The sequence below is a fragment of the Zingiber officinale genome, chromosome 6A (genome assembly GCF_018446385.1).
Source record: "Zingiber officinale cultivar Zhangliang chromosome 6A, Zo_v1.1, whole genome shotgun sequence".
Lineage (NCBI taxonomy): Eukaryota > Viridiplantae > Streptophyta > Magnoliopsida > Zingiberales > Zingiberaceae > Zingiber > Zingiber officinale.
The window spans coordinates 112,004,857-112,014,411 of NC_055997.1; positions in this window are offsets into that span (position 1 = coordinate 112,004,857).

Below are 9,555 nucleotides of genomic sequence, written 5' to 3' on the forward strand. Positions count from 1 at the left end.
TAATAATTCTGGATTTTTGGTGGAATGTTTCTTTGAGATTTTGAGTGTTGAGGACACAACATCAGCAAACCTTAAGAAATCAATTTCTAACATCTTTGTTCAACACAATATTCAAATCGACAACATGAAGGGACAAGGGTATGATGGTGCAAGTAATATGCGTGGTGAATGGAATGGGCTTCAAACATTATTTCTTAGAGATTGTCCATATGCCTATTATGTACATTGTTTTGCTCATTGTTTACAGTTAACATTGGTTGCAGCTGCTAAGGATGCCCTTCTATTTGGCAATTCTTTTCTTATTTGACTTCCATTGTAAACTTCGTCACCTCGTCTCCTAAACGTCTTAGTGATTTACAATCTGCTCAACAAGAAGAGATTGTATATATGTTGGCTATTGGTGAGTGTGAGTCTGGTACAGGAGCTAATCAAATTGGTACATTGCATAGACCTGGTGCTACTCGTTGGAGCTCTCATTATGATTCTGTTAGGAACTTAATAGACATGTATAGAACAACTTGTAAGATCCTTGGAAATCACAGTGAAAATGGGTCAAATGGTACAATACGTGGGGAAGCTTGTGGTTTATGCAACATAATTATGAGTTTTGAATTTGTATTTGTGTTGCTTTTGATGGAAAATATCTTAAAAACCACTGACATTCTTTGTCAAGCTCTACAAAATAAATCACAAGACATTATGAATGTTTTAAAATTTGTCTCAACCATAAAAGTCATCCTTCTAAAATCTAGAGAAGATGGTAGGGATGAATTTTTTTGAGAAAGTAAAGACTTTTTGTGAACGACATGATATTGAGATGCCTGATATGAGATGTGGTTATAAAGCTAATCGTTATTGTCAACAACGGGATCATGTCACAGTTGAGCATCATTATCACTATGATATTTTTAATGCTGCAATAGATTTTTAAGTGATGGAACTAAATTGTAGATTCAGTGAGGCAACAATGGAACTTCTTGCTCTTTGTTCAGCTTTGGATCCTACTGATTTATTTAAAAAATTTAATATGGGCTATATTTGCAAGCTTGCATCAAAATTTTATCCGGTTGATTTTACTCAACAAGAAATTCATGCTTTGAGAGTTGAATTGGAACACTATCAACTTGACATAGTTTGTGATCGTGAGTTTCAACAAATTCCTACTCTTTCTACATTATATAGAGAAATGATTGTGACCAAAAAGGCTAAGAGTTATGTTATGATTTAGAGATTGATTCGTCTTGTCTTAACTCTTCCTGTATCAACTACAACGGCAGAGAGAGCCTTTTCATCCATGAAATTTCTCAAAACAACACGTCGCAACAAGATGGATGATGATTTACTTTCCGATTGCATGATTCTTTACATAGAACGACAATTGTCTGAAAAAATAGACTTGGAATCAGTAATAGATGAGTTTTATACTCTAAAATCTCGTCGAGCATAGCTTAAGTAGATGAAGTATTTTGTATGTAATTTGAACTATGTAAAAGGATATTGGTATATAAATGTTATATGTTTGTTAAATGTTTAATATACATGTATGTTTTATTATTGTCGTAATTTAGCCCAGGGCATTTGAAGACCCTAGCTACGTTATTGACCTCAAATAAGATTAGATAAAAATATCAAATCAAGATTTTAGGATAACATAAATGAAATATTATAAAATATTCTATTAAAAGAAATAATTTTAATAGGAGTTGATCTAAATGAATATATCGGAGTAAAAAATAAGGAATATCAAAAGGTGTATAAGGTTGGATTATGAGTTTAGAACAAAAAATGAATAAGAGAAAACTATATTAAATTTTGTGATACCATATGACCCTATACTAGCTAATACAGTTTTTTAATAAAAGAGAAGAACACTTGGTATGTTTAAAAGTGAGAGTAATAAATCGTAAATTGACTTTCTTATGGTTAGGAAGAGAGATAAAAAAATTTGTAAAGATTGTATGGTCATCCTTGAAGAAAGTTTAACTATCTAACATATATTAGTAGTGTTGGATATACACCTCAATCATAATATCAATAAAAGAAAAATATACATGGCTCCTAGAATTAAGTAGTAGAAGTTAAAGGAATGGAAGCAAAATATATTTAAGAAAAATATAATAGTACAAGCATTAGGTAAAATATATTGTGACTCTAATACAACATGAGATAAGTGTTGGGACGTGACTCTAATACGACATTGTTGGGGTTGCAAGGTTGCAAACATAGTCCCATATTGGAAACACATGGGAAAGATCATGGGTTTATAAGAGAAAAGATATCTCCATTGGCATGAGGCCTTTTGGGTAGAGCCCAAGAGAAAAACCATGAGGGCTTAGGCCCAAAGTGGACAATATCATGCTATTGTGGTGATATCTAAATTCTTTTCGATCCTACAATTGGTATCAGAGCCCGGACTGCCAGAAGGTTTAACCGCCGACTGTGCATAAGAGCTATGGTCTGATTGAACAATGTGGGTATAATATTGACCTCGAATAAAGAAAGTGGGGGCTCCTATGTTCGGATCAAGAGGACCAGACACCGGGCAGGAAGTCCTAATAGGTCGGGTGGACCGAGAGGCAGGAAGTCCTAGTAGGTCGGGTGGACCGAGAGGCAGGAAGACCTGGTGGGTCGAGGATCGGACGTGGGAAGCCTATGGTCCTTTGTTTGAGGGGGGGATTGTTGGGGTTGCAAGGTTGCAAGCATAGTCCCATATTGGAAACACATGGGAAAGATCATGGGTTTATAAGAGAAAAGATATCTCCATTGGCATGAGGCCTTTTGGGTAGAGCCCAAGAGAAAAACCATGAGGGCTTAGGCCCAAAGTGGACAATATCATGCTATTGTGGAGATATCTAAATTCTTTTCGATCCTACAGACATGAGATAAGTGTTGGGACTTTTGCATCCGCTAGAGGGGCTGAATACCTTTTCACCCAAATCGTCGCTTCTTACGCCCGTTATACACAACGGAAATACAAAACAAAACAAATAAGAAAAAACTAAACCCTAGAAGATAAGAAACACCAAGCAAACCTTAACACGTTTATGTAACATGGTTTGAAGATAACTTACTCCTACTCCACTGCTGTCCGTAAAGTGGACAATCCTGATCCGTCAATAGATGACTCCCTGAAAACCTCGGCTAGTTCAAATAGCTCTTTGCGGGTGGAGAAACCTTACCACAACCTCACATAAGCACGCTTGATCACGCAAGAGCTTGGAAGACTCTAAAAGGAATTAATGAAACATCCCTTACTACTTGGGTATGACCAGACCATACAACCATAAAAGAATAAAAAATAAATAAATAAATAAACAACTACTCTGGTATGTGATTTGCTAGAAACTAATCCATAAATTCCACATTCAAAGGAAACTAATCCATACACTCCGCCCCCGAGTCCACTATCCCATTTTGGACGACATCTTCCTCACCTGCAATCATGAAAGGATGAGTCCACCGACCCAGCAAGTATAATCCGCTAGTAGATATATAACATAAATAACAAATTGAAGCATAACGTAGGAAGCATAGAGTCGATATCTATTATACATGAATGAAATCATAAAGTTAGCTTAAAAGAAGAGAAACTGAATGGTGTGGAGCATGATAACAATAATACATAGAAACAACTACAATCACAGGTAAAACTTATTAAACATGTACATAAGAGAAAACTTGACGGTAACCATCATTCGAGCATATTTATTCCGTCCATGATCATACTCTAGAGGTACCTCCTAAAAGAGTTGGATCCACATGGTTTACATCAGCATATATTACTTTATCATTTCTATTTGGAGGAGTCATCCTCGGAGCTCATCCCGAGATATTCATCCCGTATTGTTACCACACATGCCCCAATAGTTTAGATCTTAAAAATTCACCAAACCAACATGATTTAATTCATAGCATATAGTACCAGTAAGCATGCATAGATCCTATACTGTCATTCTTGAAGAACTTAACCCACCACTTCAATCAGTACATGTATAGCCCAAGCTTCATGAGGAAATAAAACACAAAGATAAATCAATTCACACATTGAAATTCTGTCAAAAAAAAAATAATAATAAAATAAATAACCCATCCAACATCAGAAATAAAATCCAACAAGAAAACTAATGGAAGAAACTTCTAGACGTTCAACCAGAATACACAGCAAATGGATAAAAAAAACAAAGGAATAAGCCCACAACAGATTCAATGCAGTTTTCACCCAGGCTTGCAATTTGCAAAACTGAAATAGTTACTTTAATTCGGAAACAATTTTTTTTTTGAAACAAAGAAAACATGGAAATGCATCACTATGCAGCATCGACCACCGCATACCAATATGAAAGAAAACACAATGATCTTCACTAAAATAATTCTGAATTAGATCCACTCTTCCATAAGCACGCAACCTCTACATAGAAGACGAAGGTGGACCATCTAAGACAAGAGGAAAAACATAGAATCTTATAGAAATCGCCGCAGCAGAAAACCTAAGTGATAGCTCTAAATGTCAAGATCCATCAAGAAACGGCATGACTCTAAACGCAGACGAAAGACCTAGGTAGTCAAAGTGACCATCAGGGGAGGCCAGATTTTCTGGTCCGTAATTTATGGATCAGGGGATGGTCCACTATTGTAGACCCTTGATTTGGATGGACCCTACCAACTTAAAGGTGGACTCCATCCAAATCAATGGTCCTCATACAATGGATCATCCCTTGGTCCGCAAATTGCAGACCAGAAGATCCGGCCCCCCATCAGGGATGAACATTCTCACAACTCAAAGCCATCAAAATTAGTGGATACCTTATTGAAATCACATTCCAAACTATAAATCAAAACAGCATAAAATTGAGTCCCTCGCTCAGGGCCGTCTCAAGATTTCACGAGGTGCAAATTTTTTTTTAAACCTTTAATAATTTTTTTACTAAATAATTTAAAATAAAATAGTTTACCTAATTCTTTTAAATATATTAACTATTTTCTATCATATTTTTAATATAATAAATTATAGAAAAATATCTAAAAGTTTAATCATTTAGAAAAGAAATATTGATTGATTTTCTTGATCGGAGCTTTTTCAACAAATAAATATATTCAGTTATATATATATATATATATATATATATATATATATATATATATATATATATATATATATATATATATATATATATATATATATTATAAATTTATTAGTTATTTTAATAGATTTTTTTCTTAAATACTATCTTCTAGTAAAAATTTAATTAGGTTATCATTTAAATTTTTAATTATATTATTTTTGAGTTTTAATTTTGATTATTAATAATAAATCTATAATGAGATTTAATAAATTCTTTTATTTTTTTTTCATATATGTTTTGTATATTAGAATCACATTATTTTTTAACATAGATATTTATATTAAAATAATAATAGAAAGAAAAATAAATCCCTACTATTTTATCAAAATACAATATAATTACTTAGAATTAAATGAACAATAAAACTTAATTTACACCATATAGCTTTAATTTGATGATATTATAATAAAATAAATAAATATTAATGATCTTGTCCAAGCGTTGAGTCGATGGAAACTGGGGATGTCGCTCTACTGTTCTCGGGTGATCTCTGCGATGACGTGAGCCTCCGGTGAACCTGCAACAAAACCAGACCGGGAAGGGGTTCCCGGCGACGATCCTCCGACGTTCAAGTCAGGCAAGGAGAGAATGGAGGCCAAGTAATGAGAACTGTAGCTACAGTATATTTGGTTGCATACCTCTATCGAAGCCTGGGGGTCCTTATATAGACCCCCGGGGAGGCGCGTGCGCGCTCATCGACGCGTACACGCTTCCCCAAACATATCTCAAAATGAATGTGTCAGAAAAGCACGCCTGATGCCATACCGCAACTGTCCGGGCATATCTCTGACATGACAGTGGAAACTTCCACTGTACGATTCTCTGTCTAGTCCGGTCGACGACTATGCTGTCTGTCGGTGACACAGATCTTGGGAAGGATATCTTTGGTCGTCCTCTTTGTACTCTTTTACACCTTCTGTCTTTTATCGAGCCGAGCGGGAGAGATGCTCGGCCACACTGGTCGTTCGGGGGACGCAAGCGAGACCGAGCGAGTGGGCCACTCGGTCCAATCAACTATCGTACGTGGATTCCTGAGCATCGGAAACTCGACCCTTGGCCAAGCTATCTCCATGTTGACCTAGCCTTCTGCCACGGTCGATCGGCAAGGTGGCCTCCACGTCGACCTGCCCTTCTGTCGCGGTCGATTGGCAAGGTGGCCTTCCGCTCGACCCACCTTTGCCGACCTGGCCTTCTGTCGCGGCCGATCGGCAAGGTGGCCTTCCGCTCGGCCCACCTTTTACGTTGATCGTCTCGACTTTGACCTCCACGTATTATTAACCTCTGTCCGTACAGGACCCCTCCTTTACTACCGGATCAATTAAGTAAAGATTTTTTTAAAAAAAAAAATTGAGTTATGCTTTTTAAAACTTTATTTATGCATTTAAAAACCTGATTTATGTACTTAAAAAGTATATAATAAACCAAGTGTACTTTAAGTATTAAAATTCTATGACTATATTCATATTTTATGATTTTTTTAAGTGCATAAATCAGATTTGTGGTGAATTATGATGGTAACAATTTGATATTTTGCTTGCACGGGAAAAAAGAAAAAATAGAGAAAAAAATTTCATGTAATTGTTAATATTCTATTTTTTTTCAAGAATATTTGGATCTATTTCATCTATAATTTATCATTTATACATAAAAATAAAAAATATTTTGAGAAAAAAAATACTACTAAGTTAGGAAGGAGAAGGATGCCCTTTGAGAATCAATGAATCACACGTGAGAGAGAAAAAATACAGAGCACATTCATGAACAAATAAGATGATTTGATGGATTATCTTATTATAAAATTGGATGGAAAAAAAAAGTAGATAGAATTTTAGGAGAATGTAATTAATATGGAATTAATTGATTGATATAATGAGTTAATGAGGAGCGGAAATCAAAGCATCATTGTAGCAAAATTGAAGCGTCACATGTATACGCATGTTGCAACTTTGGTGTAGTATCCGATCCTTTATTATGATGTTTAGCCATTAAAAATTTAATAAAAATACTCATACATTTAAAAAAAATAAAAATAATAGGCCCTAATTTTATTTGTGCCCTAGGCATAGGCCTTAAGCCCTCGCTAGCCAATTCAAATTAGCATTCGAACAAACATTTTGTCGAGCAATGCATGGGCCCCAAACATGCCCCATGACCCACAATTCTAATCCAGCCATAGAAATCCATTTTGACAGAACAAGAAAGAAAACACCTCGAGGAGAAGAATATGATCATCCACAAATCAGAACCCCTACCTTCCAAATCTGATCGAAGAATAAGAAGAAACCTTAGCAACATCAGTACAAGAGAGCAAACAAACAAAAATAAAAAAACACACTACAACTCCTAAATCTGTATCAAGGAAGCCAACTCATTACAAGAAAATCGTGCAACCCTCGAAATCAAATAGCCTCTTCCCAAATCTGCTGCGGCACAGGGAAGATCCGAGACAAAAACAAGAACCCCGATTCACCTTACGACCCTAACAGAAAGTACCCTTTCATACCCTCTAGGAAAATATACTTGCCGACATCTACACCTACACCTACAGAATGGATGACACGTGCCTCTTTCTTCTTGGCATCACTGTAGGGTGCGTAGGAGGAGGCACCGGCTTGCTCTGGCTCGCTCCGGCAGAGGCGGTGTCGGGGCGACGAGGCGGCGTGGCGAGTGCAGTAGAGGGAATCGGCAAGAGAGGAGGCGACGAAGAACTCCCGAGGCAACTCCTTTATCTCCTCTCTTTTATTTGTTAACTTGAGTGTGTCTGTGTATATGTATATATATACACACGATCAACTCCAACTAAAATTCTATATTTTATTTTATCATGGATATTATTATTCTTAATGGTATTATTATTACTATTATTATCATATATATATATATATATATATATAGTTGATCTCCTGCGCGGTGCGCACAGTGTGTGACTGTGCACGTCGCAGGAGATCGCTTTGTTTTTTTTATTTTTTTAAATATTTTAAATTCAAAAAATCAATTAAAAAAATTAATATTTCCTTATATAAATTCTTAATACATTAATATATCCTCTTAACATATTACAATACTCAATAAATACTTAAATTAATTTTATTTTTTTTAAAAAAAAAACAAAACAATATAATTTAATTGGGAAGTCTGAACCCTAAAGATAAAATCTAAACAAAATAACTTTGATACTATAACCCAAAGCCTGAACCCTAGAAATAAAATTTTTAAAAAATATTTTAATTATTTTTTTAATTCAAAAATTTAAAAAAATAAAAAAAAAACTAAAATCACTGATATCCTACGCGCGCGCACAGTTGTTGCGCACTGTGCGGGCGTGCAGGATACCAAATTCATATATATATATATATATATATATATATATATATATATATATATATATATATATATATATCCTAATTTAAAACATTCGACACTAACGGAGTCTTACAGTTAACCATCTCTATTTTCGTCAATCATGGTCGACCATCCTGAGCTCTATTAAATAGAGCTCGGAAGAAAACATAAGTTCTGTTTCCCACCACCAGTCCACTGGTAAAGTTAGCAATCGACTGATCTCTACGAAAAATCAATCGTTACACCCCAATAACTCAATACCAATCGACTGCCATAATTGCTAGCCAACTGCTACAGTAGCTACTACCATAAGTGCTACAGTAGCTACTGCCGTAATTACTACGGTGACAATTGACTACTACAATATCCATTGATTGATTTTCACATCCGTCAAGCACAGAAACATCCTATGCCCTAGCCCAATCGACTAGTCCAGTTGTCAGTCGACTGGTAAAATTCTAATCTAAAATTTTACCCTAAGTACAATCTCTCATGCATTTGTTCTTACTTGCACAACCTCGATCTTGCCTTTTAACCTCCTCCATCAGCCTTACGTCGCTCGGATGCTTCTCATTCTTCATGTCTTGCCTTCAAGAGCTTCCTTCAGCCTTGTCTTTTATTGTCGGGTCTTCCATTGCCAAGAGACTCCCCACCGTCACACTTGGATTTACGCTGTCTAGACTACATACTTGGGCTTACACCGCCAAGACTCCACTTGGACTTTTCCTTATTGTATCTGTCTCTTGCACACTCACAAGCGCATATCAAATACAACAATAAATTTAACTTAACCCTTTGCTCAAACATTAAAACCTAAGGCATCCAGATTACTCCAACAATAAGATGTATTAAAATTAAAAATAGTAGCCAAGAGTATATTCGGTTAGTCAAAGGGATATACACCACCAAATAAAGAATCTTGGTGATAAAATGATAAACTATAGGAGAAAGTAAAGGAAAATTCGGACAACCTATAATGAATTATATATCTGTAAGAATAATGAAAACTTTAAAATATATATATAATAGCTTAAAAAGACACTAAAAAAGTAGTGAATGAAGTTAAAAAAAGAAACTTTTAAATGATTGT